Source organism: Salmo salar, chromosome ssa13 (assembly GCF_905237065.1).
Source record: "Salmo salar chromosome ssa13, Ssal_v3.1, whole genome shotgun sequence".
In the NCBI taxonomy this organism is placed as follows: domain Eukaryota; kingdom Metazoa; phylum Chordata; class Actinopteri; order Salmoniformes; family Salmonidae; genus Salmo; species Salmo salar.
The window spans coordinates 107,133,575-107,142,688 of NC_059454.1; the positions used below are offsets into that span (position 1 = coordinate 107,133,575).

At 44.6% G+C, this 9,114-nt stretch overlaps 1 non-coding gene across 1 annotated transcript; it reads left to right on the forward strand.

Moving 5' to 3' along the window:
• Positions 1 to 672: 672 nt before the first annotated feature.
• Positions 673 to 749, forward strand: trnae-uuc (transfer RNA glutamic acid (anticodon UUC)). The gene has a single exon. It is a non-coding gene; the product is annotated as a tRNA-Glu (tRNA).
• The last annotated feature ends 8,365 nt before the right edge of the window (positions 750 to 9,114 follow it).

Sequence of the window (9,114 nt, forward strand, 5' to 3'; positions counted from 1 at the left end):
TCTATTTAGTGTGTATGTCTCCTCCCTCTGTACTGTGGGTGAGGGGGGGGGTGAAATATGACAGAGTACTCCCCTCTGTCACGCGCCAGCCCGGGTTCTACTCCTGATAAATGGATTAACTGGGACTCTATAGGCCTTGTGCCTAATGGCTATCCACTTGCAATTAAATTGCCCTTTTTTGGGGGGTGGGGGCTGTGGGGAGTGGGAGGGGGGGATCTCTCTCCGGTTAGTCTGCGAGCATGCATCCGCCCTTTCATAACCTTCAACTGGATTCACAGTGATTCAAAATGAACTTAAAAGTCTTGTTTGCTGACAGCTTAAAGCTTAATCTACTGGAACCCAAATAGAGTGTGTTAGGTATTCAGCGGCAGGGCCAATTGATAAAGCCATGTGCAAATGGGCCCTGTTGAAAGAGTGACGACACCCCCCTCCCCCCCACCAACCCCCACTCCCACCCCACGCCAGGACACAGCTCTGCGGCGTGAGGCAGTCACTAATGCTTTGTGGAGCCCTTCATCAAACTGTGGTGGCTCTCCCAAACTCCCAATAGAGGAGTAAAGAAGAGCTCTGTGTTAGTCCTCCTGCTCATACATGACTATAATATGGCAGAGGACTTACACCTCGTACGATTATATCTTTTATAAAATGGGGATTATAAATCATTAGTATTGTGGTCCCATGTGGCTCAGCTGGTAAAGTGTGGCGCTTTCAACGCCAGGGTTGTGGGTTTGATTCCCACGCGGGGACCAGTACGAGAATGAACGCAGTCACTACTGTACGTCACTCTGGATAAGAGCGTCCGTTAAATAACAATACATTTGTGTTTACATTTAGTTAACGATGGACAATGCAATTAGATCATATTACCAGGCTGCTCAAAGAATGCCAGACGTCCAATAGCTACTAGTCAAAAGGTAAACAACAACAATAACATAGTCTCCTGTATATTCTGATCGTGTTGATTAGCAACACTGACTGCAGTATTACTTCGAATCAACACAGGCTTTAGTATTGTTGAAACCTACAGTACACGTGTTTATGTCATCTTTATAACAACTAGTGTTCTCTAAGTAGTGTAGTAGCTATAGGCAGGAGTCCTCCAGTCCAGTTTCTAGTAGTAGCTACAGTCAGGAGTCCTCCAGTCCAGTTTCTAGTTGTAGCTATAGTCAGGAGTCCTCCAGTCCAGTTTCTAGTAGTAGCTATAGTCAGGTGTCCTCCAGTCCAGTTTCTAGTAGTTGTGATGTAGTCAGGAGTCCCCGAGTCCAGTTTCTAGTAGTAGCTATAGTCAGGAGTCCTCCAGTCCAGTTTCTAGTAGTAGCTATAGTCAGGAGTCCTCCAGTCCAGTTTCTAGTAGTTGTGATGTAGGCAGGAGTCCTCCAGTCCAGTTTCTAGTAGTAGCTATAGTCAGGAGTCCTCCAGTCCAGTTTCTAGTAGTAGCTGTAGTCAGTAGTCCTCCAGTCCAGTTTCTAGTAGTAGCTATAGTCAGGAGTCCCCCAGTCCAGTTTCTAGTAGTAGCTATAGTCAGGAGTCCTCCAGTCCAGTTTCTAGTAGTTGTGATGTAGTCAGGAGTCCTCCAGTCCAGTTTCTAGTAGTAGCTATAGTCAGGCATCCTCCAGTCCAGTTTCTAGTAGTTGTGATGTAGTCAGGAGTCCCCGAGTCCAGTTTCTAGTAGTAGCTGTAGTCAGGAGTCCCCCAGTCCAGTTTCTAGTAGTAGCTATAGTCAGGAGTCCTCCAGTCCAGTTTCTAGTAGTTGTGATGTAGTCAGGAGTCCCCGAGTCCAGTTTCTAGTAGTAGCTATAGTCAGGAGTCCTCCAAGTCCAGTTTCTAGTAGTTGTGATGTAGTCAGGAGTCCTCCAGTCCAGTTTCTAGTAGTAGCTGTAGTCAGTAGTCCTCCAGTCCAGTTTCTAGTAGTAGCTATAGTCAGGAGTCCTCCAGTCCAGTTTCTAGTAGTTGTGATGTAGTCAGGAGTCCTCCAGTCCAGTTTCTAGTAGTAGCTATAGTCAGGAGTCCTCCAGTCCAGTTTCTAGTAGTAGCTATAGTCAGGAGTCCTCCAGTCCAGTTTCTAGTAGTTGTGATGTAGTCAGGAGTCCTCCAGTCCAGTTTCTAGTAGTAGCTATAGTCAGGAGTCCCCAGTCCAGTTTCTAGTAGTAGCTATAGTCAGGAGTCCTCCAGTCCAGTTTCTAGTAGTTGTGATGTAGTCAGGCATCCTCCAGTCCAGTTTCTAGTAGTTGTGATGTAGTCAGGAGTCCCCGAGTCCAGTTTCTAGTAGTAGCTATAGTCAGGAGTCCTCCAGTCCAGTTTCTAGTAGTAGCTGTAGTCAGGAGTCCTCCAGTCCAGTTTCTAGTTGTAGCTATAGTCAGGAGTCCTCCAGTCCAGTTTCTAGTAGTTGTGATGTAGTCAGGAGTCCTCCAGTCCAGTTTCTAGTAGTAGCTATAGTCAGGAGTCCTCCAGTCCAGTTTCTAGTAGTTGTGATGTAGTCAGGAGTCCTCCAGTCCAGTTTCTAGTAGTAGCTATAGTCAGTAGTCCTCCAGTCCAGTTTCTAGTAGTTGTGATGTAGTCAGGAGTCCTCCAGTCCAGTTTCTAGTAGTAGCTATAGTCAGTAGTCCTCCGGTCCAGTTTCTAGTAGTAGCTATAGTCAGGAGTCCTCCAGTCCAGTTTCTAGTAGTTGTGATGTAGTCAGGAGTCCTCCAGTCCAGTTTCTAGTAGTAGCTATAGTCAGTAGTCCTCCAGTCCAGTTTCTAGTAGTAGCTATAGTCAGGAGTCCCCAGTCCAGTTTCTAGTAGTTGTGATGTAGTCAGTAGTCCTCCAGTCCAGTTTCTAGTAGTTGTGATGTAGTCAGGAGTCCTCCAGTCCAGTTTCTAGTAGTTGTGATGTAGTCAGGAGTCCCCGAGTCCAGTTTCTAGTAGTAGCTATAGTCAGGAGTCCTCCAGTCCAGTTTCTAGTAGTTGTGATGTAGTCAGGAGTCCTCCAGTCCAGTTTCTAGTAGTAGCTATAGTCAGTAGTCCTCCAGTCCAGTTTCTAGTAGTAGCTATAGTCAGGAGTCCCCCAGTCCAGTTTCTAGTAGTTGTGATGTAGTCAGGAGTCCCCGAGTCCAGTTTCTAGTAGTAGCTGTAGTCAGGAGTCCCCCAGTCCAGTTTCTAGTAGTAGCTGTAGTCAGGAGTCCCCCAGTCCAGTTTCTAGTAGTAGCTATAGTCAGGAGTCCTCCAGTCCAGTTTCTAGTAGTAGCTATAGTCAGGAGTCCCCCAGTCCAGTTTCTAGTAGTTGTGATGTAGTCAGGAGTCCTCCAGTCCAGTTTCTAGTAGTAGCTATAGTCAGGAGTCCCCCAGTCCAGTTTCTAGTAGTAGCTATAGTCAGGAGTCCTCCAGTCCAGTTTCTAGTAGTTGTGATGTAGTCAGGAGTCCTCCAGTCCAGTTTCTAGTAGTAGCTATAGTCAGGAGTCCTCCAGTCCAGTTTCTAGTAGTTGTGATGTAGTCAGTAGTCCTCCAGTCCAGTTTCTAGTAGTAGCTATAGTCAGGAGTCCTCCAGTCCAGTTTCTAGTAGTTGTGATGTAGTCAGGAGTCCTCCAGTCCAGTTTCTAGTAGTAGCTATAGTCAGGAGTCCTCCAGTCCAGTTTCTAGTAGTTGTGATGTAGTCAGGAGTCCTCCAGTCCAGTTTCTAGTAGTAGCTATAGTCAGGAGTCCCCAGTCCAGTTTCTAGTAGTTGTGATGTAGTCAGTAGTCCTCCAGTCCAGTTTCTAGTAGTTGTGATGTAGTCAGGAGTCCTCCAGTCCAGTTTCTAGTAGTAGCTGTAGTCAGGAGTCCTCCAGTCCAGTTTCTAGTAGTAGCTGTAGTCAGGAGTCCCCAGTCCAGTTTCTAGTAGTAGCTATAGTCAGGAGTCCTCCAGTCCAGTTTCTAGTAGTTGTGATGTAGTCAGGAGTCCTCCAGTCCAGTTTCTAGTAGTAGCTATAGTCAGGAGTCCTCCAGTCCAGTTTCTAGTAGTAGCTATAGTCAGGAGTCCTCCAGTCCAGTTTCTAGTAGTTGTGATGTAGTCAGGAGTCCTCCAGTCCAGTTTCTAGTAGTAGCTATAGTCAGGCATCCTCCAGTCCAGTTTCTAGTAGTTGTGATGTAGTCAGGAGTCCTCCAGTCCAGTTTCTAGTAGTAGCTATAGTCAGGAGTCCTCCAGTCCAGTTTCTAGTAGTTGTGATGTAGTCAGGAGTCCGTTTTTAGTTTATTAGCCAGATGTAATACATACAGCTTTAAAATACAGCAAAATAATACAGCAAAATAATAGGCAGTCTCTAATGAGTCACTGGGGGATCATTTTTAAATCATTTTCTCTCTCTCCTTCTTTCTCTCTTTCTTTCTTTCTTTCTTTCTTTCTTGCTCTTTTTCTCTCTTTCGCTCTGTCCTCTATCTCTCCTTCTCTCGCTCGCTCTCTCTTTCTCTCTCTCTCTCTCTCTGTCTCCTTCTCTCTCTCTGTCTCCTTCTCTCTCTCTCTCTCTCTCTCTCTCCTTCTTTGTTTGTTTCTCTCTCTCTCCTCTCTCTGTTTTGTTTGTAGTGGAGATGTATCGTGACGACCTCATTAAGCGTATTGTTGTTTGTAGTGGAGATGTATCGTGACGACCTCATTAAGCGTATTGTTAGTGAGATCAGTAAATAGCAGGCTGCTCTGCCTGGCCCTCTGCTCTGCTCCCAGGGAAGAGAGGGATTCAATAGTCAGACGGCTAAAATACGAGAGGAGAGAAAGGTTTGTTTTATTTCTTAATTTAATGAGCTGTAGGATGGTCTCACAGTGGACCAGATCAAAGTTTACACTGCTAATTACCACATAACCCCTCAGCCCACCTTCCCTTCCTCACTCCATCTCTCTGCCACTTTCTCTCTCTTGCTCTCTCCCTTTGAATCTCCCTAACCTCTTTCTCCCCCTCCCTCTCTTTCCCCCTCTCTCTCTCTCTCTCTCTCTCTGTCAGATGTGGAGTCAGTATAATGACATGGTAGGTATTGATCCTAACAGTACCTCTCTCTCCCTCTCTCTCTCTGTCAGAGGCATGGAGAAGAGAGGAAAACGAGGAGGGTAGAGAAACTTTAATATTAACCAGGTCTGTTCTGTTGTTCTTCATCTGGGGAAGAAGCGGTTTGATCTCTGGATTAGGAGGAGAAATGAAAGAAAATTACATTAAATAGGGATTGTTCCATTTCTGGCTGTCATGTCTGGGTGTTATGTCCCCTCCATTTTGTTTGGAATCTGTAACATTCCAGAGCCATCAGACAGCAATTAGATTTCCCACTGCCTTTAGTAGAGATGGAGCTCTGTGTGATTCGCTGTTTTTATATGTCCCTCTCTTTTCCACATAAATGGATATTGATATCAAAACTGTCACACTGCTCTTGATGAATGCATTTGAGAATATTTACATAAAAACGTGTTTTTACAATTAATTTACTTAAAAAAAAAAATGATGCTGAAAATGTAAATTCATATTTTTTGTTCACTGCTGCCAACATAATCTAAACATATGAAATCAACAGATTGTTGATATTAAATATCAGATCCACAGAAGTCTCATATCTCTCCACCTCTACTATTGACTAACATATTTACAGTGTTCCACCTCTTTGTTTTGACAGGTGTTTAATAGTCTAGAGGATAGTAATAGCCCATGTTAATCAGCCTTATTGAAAGACAATGGAGCTCTTAGTTTGGGGATTAAGGTACATCACACAGCGAAAGATGACAGGGGAGCGGAGTGAGATAATATGAATTGAACCAATAAATGAAAAAGAGGATCATTTCCCTTAGGGGGGCGGCTCATTGTAAAATTTGAGGACCTTGAAATCTCTATGTGAATTTGAATATGAAACAGGGAACAAGGGAGGAGAGAGAGGGGGGGAGAGGGGGGGAGAGGGGGTTACATGCTGTCCGTCTGTCCCTTTTATGTTCCCCTGTAGTCTTCTCCTCCAGATTCCCTCTCCTCCTGATTCCCTCTCCTCCAGATTCCCTCTCCTCCTGATTCCCTCTCCTCCTGATTCCCTCTCCTCCTGATTCCCTCTCCTCCAGATTCCCTCTCCTCCTGATTCCCTCTCCTCCTGATTCCCTCTCCTCCAGATTCCCTCTCCTCCAGATTCCCTCTCCTCCTGATTCCCTCTCCTCCTGATTCCCTCTCCTCCTGATTCCCTCTCCTCCAGATTCCCTCTCCTCCAGATTCCCTCTCCTCCAGATTCCCTCTCCTCCAGATTCCCTCTCCTCCAGATTCCCTCTCCTCCAGATTCCCTCTCCTCCAGATTCCCTCTCTTACAGATTCCCTCTCTTACAGATTCCCTCTCCTCCAGATTCCCTCTCTTACAGATTCCCTCTCCTCCAGATTCCTTATTTGAGTCTCTCCTGGAAGCATACAGTGTATCTGAAGATGGGTGTATGTTCTGTTCTGTGCCTGGCTTAAACTATTGAAATAGATGTAACCTTCCCAATACATGCTGTGGATGGGCAGCCAGACATAGGAGTATCGTCCTGCATCCTCTAACCTTTATCTCCTAAATTGTGTTTTCAATTATTTCTTGTGGTCTGTTGACATTTTCTGGGTAACGACCTCCTTTTGTCTTAACTTGACTTTTCAATAACAAAAACATTTGCTGTTTTTGAAAAGTCTTATTTTGTAGTTTCTTTTTTTATGTTCACAAAAATCTCACTGTTTTTTTTTAAATTTACGATGTATTTTCTTTTCCACCCATTAATTTGGGCTTCATATTGATCTCCTTCCACAATCCCTAGCTATCACATTCACCCGTCTGCTTATCGATGATCAATGTAGCCCCACACTGGCTGTGGGAGAGGAGAGGAGACGGTAGTCTGGCTGTTTCTACTCAGCATCATCGCTGAAAGTGCCTGACTTCCTATTACATTGTTTAGGTGAAGGCATAGGGTTATTGCAAAGGGTCAGTTTTCCGGACCCAGATGAACCCTAATCCTGCAGATTTTTGTTCCATTCATAATGATAATCCAGGATCTGTGTCTGGGAAATCTGTGCCTACGTGTACCTATGTCTATATGCCGGGGTACCGTCCATCCCCAACGTTAGTGTTAGAATGGAATAACAACAGAGGGAACTTCAGTATGAAAAGGTTGGGGTCAATTCCATTTCAATGCAGTCAGTTCAGGAAGTAAATAATAATGTCTAATTATCCAAACCTGGTTAGTAATGGTGGGAATGTCATCAGGACTATTCTAAAGCACTCTTCACTGTCTATTGTTGGGTCCTCGGAGTCCTCCCAGTTACATTTAATTTCAGTCAATGTAGCCTAAACTGAAATACCAATTCTTATTTCCTCCTGAATTGACCGTAGTTCTTGGAATGTTATCAAGAGTGTGTTCCGTGTCTGTTGAAGGGGCTTCAGTCTTCCCTGTGTGCTTCTCAAATGGCACCCTATTCCCTATATAGTGCACTACTTTTGACAAGAGCCCTATGGAACTCTATTCCCTATATATAGTGCACTACTTTTGACAAGAGCCCCATGGAACCCTATTCCCTATATAGTGCACTACTTTTGACAAGAACCCTAGGGAACCTTATTCCCTATATAGTGCACTACCTTTGACCAGGGGCCATAGGGCTCTGGTCAAAAGTATTGTACTATATAGAAGGGATTAGGTCAGTGGTCCCCAATTACATTCAGCCGACATATTTGTCCTTGAGCGGATGGTCGGGGGGCTGGAACATAGTTATAAATAATTTGTACTGTCACGACATCCGCCGAGGTCGGTCCCTCTCCTTGTTCGGGCGGCGGTCGACGTCACCGGTCTTCGAGCCATCGCCAAGCCACCTTTCATTTTCCATTTGTTTTGTCTTGTTTTCCCTGGTTTGCATTCCCTCATTACTCGTCTTGCATATAACCCTCTGTTTCCCCCCCATGTCTGTGTGTGGAATTGTTATGTGTAAATGTATGTGTACTCCAGGCTGGTTTGCGCGGGTTATTGTAACCCGTGTGTGTTTAGTTTTCTGAGTGCAGTGTTTTTGTTCGCCTCAATAAAGGGCTCCGTTTGCTACGCATTTCTGCTCTCCTGCGCCTGACTTCCCTGCAGCCAGTTACGCACTCCTTTACATGTACGCTGCAAATTGACTACAAGAATCCCAACTAGATATGGTATTTGACAAAAACAGAATCATTTAAAACCTTTATTGCATTGGGATATGCCTCTATTTATGCGTGGGAATACGTGGGAATAGATTTCCTGAATTAAAATCACTTTGAGCTGATTTCCTGGTGATTTCACAGTCTTATGTCCAACAAAATAATGTTTTTATTTTATATACAGTACCGGTTAAAAGTTTGGACACACCTACTCATTCCAGGGTTTTTCTTCATTTTTACTATTTTCTACATTGCAGAATAACAGTGAAGACATCAAAACTATGAAATAACACATACGGAATCATATAGTAACCAAAAAAGTGTTAAACAAATTAAAATATATTTTATATTTGAGATTCTTCAAAGTAGCCACCCTTTGCATTGATGACAGCTTTGCACACTCTTGGCATTCTCTCAACCAGTTTCACCTGGAATGATTTTCAAACCGTCTTGAAGGAGTTCCCACATATGCTGAGCACTTGTTAGCAGCTTTTGTTTCACTCTGCGGTCCAACTCATCCCAAACCATCTCAATTGGTTTGAGGTCGATGAGAATGGGGCTGTGCTCGGTCCTCCTTTTCCTGTAGTCCACAATCATCTCCTTAGTCTTGATTACGTTGAGAGATAGGTTGTTATTCTGGCACCACACGGCCAGGTCTCTGACCTCCTCCCTATAGGTGATCAGGCCTACCACTGTTGTGTCGTCTGCAAACTTAATGATGGCGTTGGAGTCGTGCCTGGCCATGAAGTCATGGGTGAACAGGGAGTAATCAAATCAAATCAAATGTATTTATATAGCCCTTCTTACATCAGCTGATATCTCAAAGTGCTGTACAGAAACCCAGCCTAAAACCCCAAACAGCAAGCAATGCAGGTGTAGAAGCACGGTGGCTAGGAAAAACTCCCTAGAAAGGCCAAAACCTAGGAAGAAACCTAGAGAGGAACCAGACTATGAGGGGTGGCGAGTCCTCTTCTGGCTGTGCTGGGTGGAGATTATAACAGCACATGGC